Below are 12863 nucleotides of genomic sequence, written 5' to 3' on the forward strand. Positions count from 1 at the left end.
GAGTCTTTACCTGTCTGGCTTAATCATATTCATGAAAAGCTCTACTTTTCCTCTTTCGGGGCTCCAGGACAAGCAAGAAGTGTCTGGTTTCTGTAGTGTAGTGGTTATCACGTTCGCCTCACACGCAAAAGGTCCCCGGTTCGAAACTGGGCAGAAACAGTGTCTACCTTTAACTTTTTGCCATCCAAAGCACTCCTCCTTCCCTTGCTCCATACGCTTGCAAGCTGGCCCTCAATGTGACTGGCCAGTGTCTTTTCTTCACTCACTTTCTCAGGCAACTGCTAATAGCCTCTTTCAGACTGCCTCTCAGCCATCCCTACATGCATATCCATCTAAGAGAGATCTAAAACTCAACTTGCAAAACACCAAGCTTTGTCTCTTTTCCTTCTCCCTAGATACTGCACTATCTAGAAGTAGAACTGTCCTATCAGCTGCTTTGTAAGTTTATATTGCCTGGAATTTGCCTTTGACTCCAACCTCCCTTGTCTTCTTCCTATCCAGCCCTTCTCCAAGTACTGCCACTTTGGTTGCCGTCGCATCATCTGCAAAGTTCAGGCTTTCCCAGTAGTTAAGACTTATGATATTTTGCTGCATGCCATGGTTGTCTTTCCCCTCCCCACCTTTCTATTCCCGAATGCCTTTTTTTTTACTCAAGCATACTCTATTGACCTAAGCCCAACATTTTAGATGTTGTTACCTCTCATAGCTACTTTATTGCTCCCTTTCTCATGTGGAAGGTTCTTTTGAGTATTAGTTCCCAATATGCCAGTTGTCTATGTTCCTATGCGAGCACTGCTTTCTTCTTGGTAGCAAAATTGCAATCAGTTTCCACCGGAGGTTTCTGTAGTGTAGTGGTTATCACGTTTTCTTTACACGCAAAAGGTCCCCAGCTCGAAGCTGGGCAGAAACAGCGATGCTTTTTGTTCCATAAAGTGGTCTATTCCCCTCCTTTCTAAAGAAGATTTTTGGCCTCCAATGCTAGCTGCACCTTGACAAAACTCACATTAGTCTGCCTACTCCTCTTGATCCAGTTGTCTCCAAGCAAAAGAGCTGGAGTTAGTCCAAAGTAGCGTGTTAGCTTGATCAGGACAGATGTGGATCCTAGTTGTTGCGTGTGGTTAAAATGAGCTGCGTGTGGTTAAAATGAGCTGCACGTGGTTAAAACAAGCTTTGCTTGGGTAAAATGAGCCGCTTGTGGGTACACCCTGAGAAGTGTAGGTGGTTTCTGTAGTGTAGTGGTTATCACGTTCGCCTAACACGCGAAAGGTCCCCAGTTCGAAACTGTGCAGAAACATGGCTTTTTCTCTGATCTTCTTTCCTTTTCACGCAGGCTCCACTTACGCATGCATGAGTCTTTACCTGTCTGGCTTAATCATATTCATGAAAAGCTCTACTTTTCCTCTTTTGGGGCTCCAGGATAAGCAAGAAGTGTCTGGTTTCTGTAGTGTAGTGGTTATCATGTTCGCCTCACAAGCGAAAGGTTCCTGGTTCGAAACCGGGGAGAAACAGTGTCTACCTTTAACTTTTTGCCATCCAAAGCACTCCTCCTTCCCTTGCTCCATACGCTTGCAAGCTGGCCCTCAATGTGACTGGCCAGTGTCTTTTCTTCACTCACTTTCTCAGGCAACTGCTAATAGCCTCTTTCAGACTGCCTCTCAGCCATCCCTACATGCATATCCATCTAAGAGAGATCTAAAACTCAACTTGCAAAACACCAAGCTTTGTCTCTTTTCCTTCTCCCTAGATACTGCACTATCTAGAAGTAGAACTGTCCTACCACCTGCTTTGTAAGTTTACATTGCCTGGAATTTGCCTTTGACTCCAACCTCCCTTGTCTTCTTCCTATCCAGCCCTTCTCCAAGTACTGCCACTTTGGTTGCCGTCGCATCATCTGCAAAGTTCAGGCTTTCCCAGTAGTTAAGACTTATGATATTTTGCTGCATGCCATGGTTGTCTTTCCCCTCCCCACCTTTCTATTCCCGAATGCCTTTTTTTTACTCAAGCATACTCTATTGACCTAAGCCCAACATTTTAGATGTTGTTACCTCTCATAGCTACTTTATTGCTCCCTTTCTCATGTGGAAGGTTCTTTTGAGTATTAGTTCCCAATATGCCAGTTGTCTATGTTCCTATGCGAGCACTGCTTTCTTCTTGGTAGCAAAATTGCAATCAGTTTCCACCGGAGGTTTCTGTAGTGTAGTGGTTATCATGTTTGCTTTACACGCAAAAGGTCCCCAGCTCGAAACTGGGCAGAAACAGCGATGCTTTTTGTTCCATAAAGTGGTCTATTCCCCTCCTTTTTAAAGAAGATTTTTGGCCTCCAATGCTAGCTGCACCTTGACAAAACTCACATTAGTCTGCCTACTCCTCTTGATCCAGTTGTCTCCAAGCAAAAGAGCTGGAGTTAGTCCAAAGTAGCGTGTTAGCTTGATCAGGACAGATGTGGATCCTAGTTGTTGCGTGTGGTTAAAATGAGCTGCGTGTGGTTAAAATGAGCTGCACGTGGTTAAAACAAGCTTTGCTTGGGTAAAATGAGCCGCTTGTGGGTACACCCTGAGAAGTGTAGGTGGTTTCTGTAGTGTAGTGGTTATCACGTTCGCCCAGTGCTGGTCGTAATGGAAAAATCTACGCTTACGGATCATTACGCGTAATTTTACGCTATTACGCATTACGCAATTACGGTTACGGCGTAGGAAATTATCTACGGTACATCACTGTAATTACGCGTAAACTTACGCAGTTACGCGTAAGGATACTGTAATGTAGGCGCTTACACTACGATGTTACGCGTAGTGCTGTAATACCCATTAATGCGTATTTTTTTACGCATACGGACGATATGTACGCAATAGCCGTCAATGTGACAGTTATTGCGTACATATCATTCGTATGCGTCAAAACGTACGCTTATACTGAAGGGCGGGAGAAGATACTATTGGGTGCTTAGGATGTTGACTGATTGGCTACTTTTAGAAAAGGGGAGTTTTTACGTTAGTAATTACGCGTAAAATTACGCGTAAGTGTTCGTAAAATTACGCGTACCTAGCAATTACGGTAGACAGTGTAATTACGATACCACTCTTCTGCTTACGCGTAAATAATTACGCGTAAGACCGTAATTTACGCGTAGCGCTTACGCGTAAATTTACATTGAATTACGATGCGTAATTACGCTCATGCGTAATTTCGGCCCAGCACTGGTGTTAGCTTGATCAGGACAGATGTGTATCCTAGTTGTTGCGTGTGGTTAAAATGAGCTGCGTGTGGTTAAAATGAGCTGCACGTGGTTAAAACAAGCTTTGCTTGGGTAAAATGAGCCGCTTGTGGGTACACCCTGAGAAGTGTAGGTGGTTTCTGTAGTGTAGTGGTTATCACGTTCGCCTAACTCGTGAAAGGTCCCCATTTCGAAACTGGGCAGAAACATGGCTTTTTCTCTGGTCTTCTTTCCTTTTCACGCAGGCTCCACTTACGCATGCATGAGTCTTTACCTGTCTGGCTTAATCATATTCATGAAAAGCTCTACTTTTCCTCTTTCGGGGCTCCAGGACAAGCAAGAAGTGTCTGGTTTCTGTAGTGTAGTGGTTATCATGTTTGCCTCACACGCGAAAGGTCCCCGGTTCGAAACCGGGCAGAAACAGTGTCTACCTTTAACTTTTTGCCATCCAAAGCACTCCTCCTTCCCTTGCTCCATACGCTTGCAAGCTGGCCCTCAATGTGACTGGCCAGTGTCTTTTCTTCACTCACTTTCTCAGGCAACTGCTAATAGCCTCTTTCAGACTGCCTCTCAGCCATCCCTACATGCACATCCATCTAAGAGAGATCTAAAACTCAACTTGCAAAACACCAAGCTTTGTCTCTTTTCCTTCTCCCTAGATACTGCACTATCTAGAAGTAGAACTGTCCTACCACCTGCTTTGTAAGTTTACATTGCCTGGAATTTGCCTTTGACTCCAACCTCCCTTGTCTTCTTCCTATCCAGCCCTTCTCCAAGTACTGCCACTTTGGTTGCCGTCGCATCATCTGCAAAGTTCAGGCTTTCCCAGTAGTTAAGACTTATGATATTTTGCTGCATGCCATGGTTGTCTTTCCCCTCCCCACCTTTCTATTCCCGAATGCCTTTTTTTTTACTCAAGCATACTCTATTGACCTAAGCCCAACATTTTAGATGTTGTTACCTCTCATAGCTACTTTATTGCTCCCTTTCTCATGTGGAAGGTTCTTTTGAGTATTAGTTCCCAATATGCCAGTTGTCTATGTTCCTATGCGAGCACTGCTTTCTTCTTGGTAGCAAAATTGCAATCAGTTTCCACCGGAGGTTTCTGTAGTGTAGTGGTTATCATGTTTGCTTTACACGCAAAAGGTCCCCAGCTCGAAACTGGGCAGAAACAGCGATGCTTTTTGTTCCATAAAGTGGTCTATTCCCCTCCTTTCTAAAGAAGATTTTTGGCCTCCAATGCTAGCTGCACCTTGACAAAACTCACATTAGTCTGCCTACTCCTCTTGATCCAGTTGTCTCCAAGCAAAAGAGCTGGAGTTAGTCCAAAGTAGCGTGTTAGCTTGATCAGGACAGATGTGGATCCTAGTTGTTGCGTGTGGTTAAAATGAGCTGCGTGTGGTTAAAATGAGCTGCACGTGGTTAAAACAAGCTTTGCTTGGGTAAAATGAGCCGCTTGTGGGTACACCCTGAGAAGTGTAGGTGGTTTCTGTAGTGTAGTGGTTATCACGTTCGCCCAGTGCTGGTCGTAATGGAAAAATCTACGCTTACGGATCATTACGCGTAATTTTACGCTATTACGCATTACGCAATTACGGTTACGGCGTAGGAAATTATCTACGGTACATCACTGTAATTACGCGTAAACTTACGCAGTTACGCGTAAGGATACTGTAATGTAGGCGCTTACACTACGATGTTACGCGTAGTGCTGTAATACCCATTAATGCGTATTTTTTTACGCATACGGACGATATGTACGCAATAGCCGTCAATGTGACAGTTATTGCGTACATATCATTCGTATGCGTCAAAACGTACGCTTATACTGAAGGGCGGGAGAAGATACTATTGGGTGCTTAGGATGTTGACTGATTGGCTACTTTTAGAAAAGGGGAGTTTTTACGTTAGTAATTACGCGTAAAATTACGCGTAAGTGTTCGTAAAATTACGCATACCTAGCAATTACGGTAGACAGTGTAATTACGATACCACTCTTCTGCTTACGCGTAAATAATTACGCGTAAGACCGTAATTTACGCGTAGCGCTTACGCGTAAATTTACATTGAATTACGATGCGTAATTACGCTCATGCGTAATTTCGGCCCAGCACTGCGTTCGCCTAACACGCGAAAGGTCCCCAGTTCGAAACTGGGCAGAAACATGGCTTTTTCTCTGGTCTTCTTTCCTTTTCATGCAGGCTCCACTTACGCATGCAAGAGTCTTTACCTGTCTGGCTTAATCATATTCATGAAAAGCTCTACTTTTCCTCTTTCAGGGCTCCAGGACAAGCAAGAAGTGTCTGGTTTCTGTAGTGTAGTGGTTATCATGTTTGCCTCATACGTGAAAGGTCCCCGGTTCGAAACCGGGCAGAAACAGTGTCTACCTTTAACTTTTTGCCATCCAAAGCACTCCTCCTTCCCTTGCTCCATACGCTTGCAAGCTGGCCCTCAATGTGACTGGCCAGTGTCTTTTCTTCACTCACTTTCTCAGGCAACTGCTAATAGCCTCTTTCAGACTGCCTCTCAGCCATCCCTACATGCATATCCATCTAAGAGAGATCTAAAACTCAACTTGCAAAACACCAAGCTTTGTCTCTTTTTCTTCTCCCTAGATACTGCACTATCTAGAAGTAGAACTGTCCTACCACCTGCTTTGTAAGTTTATATTGCCTGGAATTTGCCTTTGACTCCAACCTCCCTTGTCTTCTTCCTATCCAGCCCTTCTCCAAGTACTGCCACTTTGGTTGCCGTCGCATCATCTGCAAAGTTCAGGCTTTCCCAGTAGTTAAGACTTATGATATTTTGCTGCATGCCATGGTTGTCTTTCCCCTCCCCACCTTTCTATTCCCGAATGCCTTTTTTTTTACTCAAGCATACTCTATTGACCTAAGCCCAACATTTTAGATGTTGTTACCTCTCATAGCTACTTTATTGCTCCCTTTCTCATGTGGAAGGTTCTTTTGAGTATTAGTTCCCAATATGCCAGTTGTCTATGTTCCTATGCGAGCACTGCTTTCTTCTTGGTAGCAAAATTGCAATCAGTTTCCACCGGAGGTTTCTGTAGTGTAGTGGTAATCACGTTTGCTTTACACGCAAAAGGTCCCCAGCGTGGAAACTGGGCAGAAACAGCGATGCTTTTTGTTCCATAAAGTGGTCTATTCCCCTCCTTTCTAAAGAAGATTTTTGGCCTCCAATGCTAGCTGCACCTTGACAAAACTCACATTAGTCTGCCTACTCCTCTTGATCCAGTTGTCTCCAAGCAAAAGAGCTGGAGTTAGTCCAAAGTAGCGTGTTAGCTTGATCAGGACAGATGTGGATCCTAGTTGTTGCGTGTGGTTAAAATGAGCTGCGTGTGGTTAAAATGAGCTGCACGTGGTTAAAACAAGCTTTGCTTGTGTAAAATGAGCCACTTGTGGGTACACCCTGAGAAGTGTAGGTGGTTTCTGTAGTGTAGTGGTTATCACGGTCGCCTAACACGCGAAAGGTCCCCAGTTCGAAACTGGGCAGAAACATGGCTTTTTCTCTGATCTTCTTTCCTTTTCACGCAGGCTCCACTTACGCATGCAAGAGTCTTTACCTGTCTGGCTTAATCATATTCATGAAAAGCTCTACTTCTCCTCTTTCGGGGCTCCAGGACAAGCAAGAAGTGTCTGGTTTCTGTAGTGTAGTGGTTATCACGTTCGCCTCACACGTGAAAGGTCCCCGGTTCGAAACCGGGCAGAAACAGTGTCTACCTTTAACTTTTTGCCATCCAAAGCACTCCTCCTTCCCTTGCTCCATACGCTTGCAAGCTGGCCCTCAATGTGACTGGCCAGTGTCTTTTCTTCACTCACTTTCTCAGGCAACTGCTAATAGCCTCTTTCAGACTGCCTCTCAGCCATCCCTACATGCATATCCATCTAAGAGAGATCTAAAACTCAACTTGCAAAACACCAAGCTTTGTCTCTTTTTCTTCTCCCTAGATACTGCACTATCTAGAAGTAGAACTGTCCTACCACCTGCTTTGTAAGTTTATATTGCCTGGAATTTGCCTTTGACTCCAACCTCCCTTGTCTTCTTCCTATCCAGCCCTTCTCCAAGTACTGCCACTTTGGTTGCCGTCGCATCATCTGCAAAGTTCAGGCTTTCCCAGTAGTTAAGACTTATGATATTTTGCTGCATGCCATGGTTGTCTTTCCCCTCCGCACCTTTCTATTCCTGAATGCCTTTTTTTTTACTCAAGCATACTCTATTGACCTAAGCCCAACATTTTAGATGTTGTTACCTCTCATAGCTACTTTATTGCTCCCTTTCTCATGTGGAAGGTTCTTTTGAGTATTAGTTCCCAATATGCCAGTTGTCTATGTTCCTATGCGAGCACTGCTTTCTTCTTGGTAGCAAAATTGCAATCAGTTTCCACCAGAGGTTTCTGTAGTGTAGTGGTTATCATGTTTCCTTTACACGCAAAAGGTCCCCAGCTCGAAACTGGGCAGAAACAGCGATGCTTTTTGTTCCATAAAGTGGTCTATTCCCCTCCTTTCTAAAGAAGATTTTTGGCCTCCAATGCTAGCTGCACCTTGACAAAACTCACATTAGTCTGCCTACTCCTCTTGATCCAGTTGTCTCCAAGCAAAAGAGCTGGAGTTAGTCCAAAGTAGCGTGTTAGCTTGATCAGGACAGATGTGGATCCTAGTTGTTGCGTGTGGTTAAAATGAGCTGCGTGTGGTTAAAATGAGCTGCACGTGGTTAAAACAAGCTTTGCTTGGGTAAAATGAGCCGCTTGTGGGTACACCCTGAGAAGTGTAGGTGGTTTCTGTAGTGTAGTGGTTATCACGTTCGCCTAACACGCGAAAGGTCCCCAGTTCGAAACTGGGCAGAAACATGGCTTTTTCTCTGGTCTTCTTTCCTTTTCACGCAGGCTCCACTTACGCATGCATGAGTCTTTACCTGTCTGGCTTAATCATATTCATGAAAAGCTCTACTTTTCCTCTTTCGGGGCTCCAGGACAAGCAAGAAGTGTCTGGTTTCTGTAGTGTAGTGGTTATCATGTTTGCCTCACACGTGAAAGGTCCCCGGTTCAAAACTGGGCAGAAACAGTGTCTACCTTTAACTTTTTGCCATCCAAAGCACTCCTCCTTCCCTTGCTCCATACGCTTGCAAGCTGGCCCTCAATGTGACTGGCCAGTGTCTTTTCTTCACTCACTTTCTCAGGCAACTGCTAATAGCCTCTTTCAGACTGCCTCTCAGCCATCCCTACATGCATATCCATCTAAGAGAGATCTAAAACTCAACTTGCAAAACACCAAGCTTTGTCTCTTTTTCTTCTCCCTAGATACTGCACTATCTAGAAGTAGAACTGTCCTACCACCTGCTTTGTAAGTTTATATTGCCTGGAATTTGCGTTTGACTCCAACCTCCCTTGTCTTCTTCCTATCCAGCCCTTCTCCAAGTACTGCCACTTTGGTTGCCGTCGCATCATCTGCAAAGTTCAGGCTTTCCCAGTAGTTAAGACTTATGATATTTTGCTGCATGCCATGGTTGTCTTTCCCCTCCCCACCTTTCTATTACCGAATGCCTTTTTTTTTACTCAAGCATACTCTATTGACCTAAGCCCAACATTTTAGATGTTGTTACCTCTCATAGCTACTTTATTGCTCCCTTTCTCATGTGGAAGGTTCTTTTGAGTATTAGTTCCCAATATGCCAGTTGTCTATGTTCCTATGCGAGCACTGCTTTCTTCTTGGTAGCAAAATTGCAATCAGTTTCCACCAGAGGTTTCTGTAGTGTAGTGGTTATCACGTTTCTTTTACATGCAAAAGGTCCCCAGCTTGAAACTGGGCAGAAACAGCGATGCTTTTTGTTCCATAAAGTGGTCTATTCCCCTCCTTTCTAAAGAAGATTTTTGGCCTCCAATGCTAGCTGCACCTTGACAAAACTCACATTAGTCTGCCTACTCCTCTTGATCCAGTTGTCTCCAAGCAAAAGAGCTGGAGTTAGTCCAAAGTAGCGTGTTAGCTTGATCAGGACAGATGTGGATCCTAGTTGTTGCGTGTGGTTAAAATGAGCTGCGTGTGGTTAAAATGAGCTGCACGTGGTTAAAACAAGCTTTGCTTGGGTAAAATGAGCCGCTTGTGGGTACACCCTGAGAAGTGTAGGTGGTTTCTGTAGTGTAGTGGTTATCACGTTCGCCTAACACGTGAAAGGTCCCCAGTTCGAAACTGGGCAGAAACATGGCTTTTTCACCGGTCTTCTTTCCTTTTCACGCAGGCTCCACTTACGCATGCATGAGTCTTTACCTGTCTGTCTTAATCATATTCATGAAAAGCTCTACTTTTCCTCTTTCAGGGCTCCAGGACAAGCAAGAAGTGTCTGGTTTCTGTAGTGTAGTGGTTATCATGTTCGCCTCACACGCGAAAGGTCCCCGGTTCGAAACCGGGCAGAAACAGTGTCTACCTTTAACTTTTTGCCATCCAAAGCACTCCTCCTTCCCTTGCTCCATACGCTTGCAAGCTGGCCCTCAATGTGACTGGCCAGTGTCTTTTCTTCACTCACTTTCTCAGGCAACTGCTAATAGCCTCTTTCAGACTGCCTCTCAGCCATCCCTACATGCATATCCATCTAAGAGAGATCTAAAACTCAACTTGCAAAACACGAAGCTTTGTCTCTTTTCTTTCTCCCTAGATACTGCACTATCTAGAAGTAGAACTGTCCTATCACCTGCTTTGTAAGTTTATATTGCCTGGAATTTGCCTTTGACTCCAACCTCCCTTGTCTTCTTCCTATCCAGCCCTTCTCCAAGTACTGCCACTTTGGTTGCCGTCGCATCATCTGCAAAGTTCAGGCTTTCCCAGTAGTTAAGACTTATGATATTTTGCTGCATGCCATGGTTGTCTTTCCCCTCCCCACCTTTCTATTCCCGAATGCCTTTTTTTTTACTCAAGCATACTCTATTGACCTAAGCCCAACATTTTAGATGTTGTTACCTCTCATAGCTACTTTATTGCTCCCTTTCTCATGTGGAAGGTTCTTTTGAGTATTAGTTCCCAATATGCCAGTTGTCTATGTTCCTATGCGAGCACTGCTTTCTTCTTGGTAGCAAAATTGCAATCAGTTTCCACCGGAGGTTTCTGTAGTGTAGTGGTAATCACGTTTGCTTTACACGCAAAAGGTCCCCAGCTCGAAACTGGGCAGAAACAGCGATGCTTTTTGTTCCATAAAGTGGTCTATTCCCCTCCTTTCTAAAGAAGATTTTTGGCCTCCAATGCTAGCTGCACCTTGACAAAACTCACATTAGTCTGCCTACTCCTCTTGATCCAGTTGTCTCCAAGCAAAAGAGCTGGAGTTAGTCCAAAGTAGCGTGTTAGCTTGATCAGGACAGATGTGGATCCTAGTTGTTGCGTGTGGTTAAAATGAGCTGCATGTGGTTAAAATGAGCTGCACGTGGTTAAAACAAGCTTTGCTTGGGTAAAATGAGCCGCTTGTGGGTACACCCTGAGAAGTGTAGGTGGTTTCTGTAGTGTAGTGGTTATCACGTTCGCCTAACACACGAAAGGTCCCCAGTTCGAAACTGGGCAGAAACATGGCTTTTTCTCTGGTCTTCTTTCCTTTTCACGCAGGCTCCACTTACGCATGCATGAGTCTTTACCTGTCTGTCTTAATCATATTCATGAAAAGCTCTACTTTTCCTCTTTCAGGGCTCCAGGACAAGCAAGAAGTGTCTGGTTTCTGTAGTGTAGTGGTTATCATGTTCGCCTCACACGCGAAAGGTCCCCGGTTCGAAACCGGGCAGAAACAGTGTCTACCTTTAACTTTTTGCCATCCAAAGCACTCCTCCTTCCCTTGCTCCATACGCTTGCAAGCTGGCCCTCAATGTGACTGGCCAGTGTCTTTTCTTCACTCACTTTCTCAGGCAACTGCTAATAGCCTCTTTCAGACTGCCTCTCAGCCATCCCTACATGCATATCCATCTAAGAGAGATCTAAAACTCAACTTGAAAAACACCAAGCTTTGTCTCTTTTTCTTCTCCCTAGATACTGCACTATCTAGAAGTAGAACTGTCCTACCACCTGCTTTGTAAGTTTATATTGCCTGGAATTTGCCTTTGACTCCAACCTCCCTTGTCTTCTTCCTATCCAGCCCTTCTCCAAGTACTGCCACTTTGGTTGCCGTCACATCATCTGCAAAGTTCAGGCTTTCCCAGTAGTTAAGACTTATGATATTTTGCTGCATGCCATGGTTGTCTTTCCCCTCCCCACCTTTCTATTCCCGAATGCCTTTTTTTTTACTCAAGCATACTCTATTGACCTAAGCCCAACATTTTAGATGTTGTTACCTCTCATAGCTACTTTATTGCTCCCTTTCTCATGTGGAAGGTTCTTTTGAGTATTAGTTCCCAATATGCCAGTTGTCTATGTTCCTATGCGAGCACTGCTTTCTTCTTGGTAGCAAAATTGCAATCAGTTTCCACCAGAGGTTTCTGTAGTGTAGTGGTTATCACGTTTCCTTTACACGCAAAAGGTCCCCAGCTTGAAACTGGGCAGAAACAGCGATGCTTTTTGTTCCATAAAGTGGTCTATTCCCCTCCTTTCTAAAGAAGATTTTTGGCCTCCAATGCTAGCTGCACCTTGACAAAACTCACATTAGTCTGCCTACTCCTCTTGATCCAGTTGTCTCCAAGCAAAAGAGCTGGAGTTAGTCCAAAGTAGCGTGTTAGCTTGATCAGGACAGATGTGTATCCTAGTTGTTGCGTGTGGTTAAAATGAGCTGCGTGTGGTTAAAATGAGCTGCACGTGGTTAAAACAAGCTTTGCTTGGGTAAAATGAGCCGCTTGTGGGTACACCCTGAGAAGTGTAGGTGGTTTCTGTAGTGTAGTGGTTATCACGTTCGCCTAACTCGTGAAAGGTCCCCATTTCGAAACTGGGCAGAAACATGGCTTTTTCTCTGGTCTTCTTTCCTTTTCACGCAGGCTCCACTTACGCATGCATGAGTCTTTACCTGTCTGGCTTAATCATATTCATGAAAAGCTCTACTTTTCCTCTTTCGGGGCTCCAGGACAAGCAAGAAGTGTCTGGTTTCTGTAGTGTAGTGGTTATCATGTTTGCCTCACACGCGAAAGGTCCCCGGTTCGAAACCGGGCAGAAACAGTGTCTACCTTTAACTTTTTGCCATCCAAAGCACTCCTCCTTCCCTTGCTCCATACGCTTGCAAGCTGGCCCTCAATGTGACTGGCCAGTGTCTTTTCTTCACTCACTTTCTCAGGCAACTGCTAATAGCCTCTTTCAGACTGCCTCTCAGCCATCCCTACATGCACATCCATCTAAGAGAGATCTAAAACTCAACTTGCAAAACACCAAGCTTTGTCTCTTTTCCTTCTCCCTAGATACTGCACTATCTAGAAGTAGAACTGTCCTACCACCTGCTTTGTAAGTTTACATTGCCTGGAATTTGCCTTTGACTCCAACCTCCCTTGTCTTCTTCCTATCCAGCCCTTCTCCAAGTACTGCCACTTTGGTTGCCGTCGCATCATCTGCAAAGTTCAGGCTTTCCCAGTAGTTAAGACTTATGATATTTTGCTGCATGCCATGGTTGTCTTTCCCCTCCCCACCTTTCTATTCCCGAATGCCTTTTTTTTTACTCAAGCATACTCTATTGACCTAAGCCCAACATT

General features: G+C 44.6%; 19 non-coding genes across 19 annotated transcripts; all 19 read left to right on the forward strand.

The window, feature by feature from the left end:
* The first annotated feature begins 86 nt into the window (after positions 1-86).
* TRNAV-CAC (transfer RNA valine (anticodon CAC)) lies at positions 87-159 on the forward strand. The gene has a single exon. It is a non-coding gene; the product is annotated as a tRNA-Val (tRNA).
* Positions 160-1221: 1062 nt separating this feature from the next.
* On the forward strand, positions 1222-1294 carry TRNAV-AAC (transfer RNA valine (anticodon AAC)). The gene has a single exon. It is a non-coding gene; the product is annotated as a tRNA-Val (tRNA).
* A 141-nt stretch (positions 1295-1435) lies between these two features.
* Positions 1436-1508, forward strand: TRNAV-CAC (transfer RNA valine (anticodon CAC)). Its single transcript has one exon. It is a non-coding gene; the product is annotated as a tRNA-Val (tRNA).
* A 677-nt stretch (positions 1509-2185) lies between these two features.
* On the forward strand, positions 2186-2258 carry TRNAV-UAC (transfer RNA valine (anticodon UAC)). Its single transcript has one exon. It is a non-coding gene; the product is annotated as a tRNA-Val (tRNA).
* Positions 2259-3350: 1092 nt separating this feature from the next.
* Positions 3351-3423, forward strand: TRNAV-AAC (transfer RNA valine (anticodon AAC)). The gene has a single exon. It is a non-coding gene; the product is annotated as a tRNA-Val (tRNA).
* Positions 3424-3564: 141 nt separating this feature from the next.
* On the forward strand, positions 3565-3637 carry TRNAV-CAC (transfer RNA valine (anticodon CAC)). The gene has a single exon. It is a non-coding gene; the product is annotated as a tRNA-Val (tRNA).
* A 678-nt stretch (positions 3638-4315) lies between these two features.
* On the forward strand, positions 4316-4388 carry TRNAV-UAC (transfer RNA valine (anticodon UAC)). The gene has a single exon. It is a non-coding gene; the product is annotated as a tRNA-Val (tRNA).
* A 1132-nt stretch (positions 4389-5520) lies between these two features.
* Positions 5521-5593, forward strand: TRNAM-CAU (transfer RNA methionine (anticodon CAU)). The gene has a single exon. It is a non-coding gene; the product is annotated as a tRNA-Met (tRNA).
* A 1063-nt stretch (positions 5594-6656) lies between these two features.
* Positions 6657-6729, forward strand: TRNAV-AAC (transfer RNA valine (anticodon AAC)). Its single transcript has one exon. It is a non-coding gene; the product is annotated as a tRNA-Val (tRNA).
* A 141-nt stretch (positions 6730-6870) lies between these two features.
* TRNAV-CAC (transfer RNA valine (anticodon CAC)) lies at positions 6871-6943 on the forward strand. Its single transcript has one exon. It is a non-coding gene; the product is annotated as a tRNA-Val (tRNA).
* Positions 6944-8005: 1062 nt separating this feature from the next.
* Positions 8006-8078, forward strand: TRNAV-AAC (transfer RNA valine (anticodon AAC)). The gene has a single exon. It is a non-coding gene; the product is annotated as a tRNA-Val (tRNA).
* A 141-nt stretch (positions 8079-8219) lies between these two features.
* TRNAV-CAC (transfer RNA valine (anticodon CAC)) lies at positions 8220-8292 on the forward strand. Its single transcript has one exon. It is a non-coding gene; the product is annotated as a tRNA-Val (tRNA).
* A 1062-nt stretch (positions 8293-9354) lies between these two features.
* On the forward strand, positions 9355-9427 carry TRNAV-AAC (transfer RNA valine (anticodon AAC)). The gene has a single exon. It is a non-coding gene; the product is annotated as a tRNA-Val (tRNA).
* Positions 9428-9568: 141 nt separating this feature from the next.
* Positions 9569-9641, forward strand: TRNAV-CAC (transfer RNA valine (anticodon CAC)). Its single transcript has one exon. It is a non-coding gene; the product is annotated as a tRNA-Val (tRNA).
* Positions 9642-10319: 678 nt separating this feature from the next.
* On the forward strand, positions 10320-10392 carry TRNAV-UAC (transfer RNA valine (anticodon UAC)). Its single transcript has one exon. It is a non-coding gene; the product is annotated as a tRNA-Val (tRNA).
* A 311-nt stretch (positions 10393-10703) lies between these two features.
* Positions 10704-10776, forward strand: TRNAV-AAC (transfer RNA valine (anticodon AAC)). The gene has a single exon. It is a non-coding gene; the product is annotated as a tRNA-Val (tRNA).
* Positions 10777-10917: 141 nt separating this feature from the next.
* TRNAV-CAC (transfer RNA valine (anticodon CAC)) lies at positions 10918-10990 on the forward strand. The gene has a single exon. It is a non-coding gene; the product is annotated as a tRNA-Val (tRNA).
* A 1062-nt stretch (positions 10991-12052) lies between these two features.
* TRNAV-AAC (transfer RNA valine (anticodon AAC)) lies at positions 12053-12125 on the forward strand. The gene has a single exon. It is a non-coding gene; the product is annotated as a tRNA-Val (tRNA).
* Positions 12126-12266: 141 nt separating this feature from the next.
* TRNAV-CAC (transfer RNA valine (anticodon CAC)) lies at positions 12267-12339 on the forward strand. The gene has a single exon. It is a non-coding gene; the product is annotated as a tRNA-Val (tRNA).
* The last annotated feature ends 524 nt before the right edge of the window (positions 12340-12863 follow it).

This window comes from Hyperolius riggenbachi, chromosome 4 (genome assembly GCF_040937935.1).
Source record: "Hyperolius riggenbachi isolate aHypRig1 chromosome 4, aHypRig1.pri, whole genome shotgun sequence".
Lineage (NCBI taxonomy): Eukaryota > Metazoa > Chordata > Amphibia > Anura > Hyperoliidae > Hyperolius > Hyperolius riggenbachi.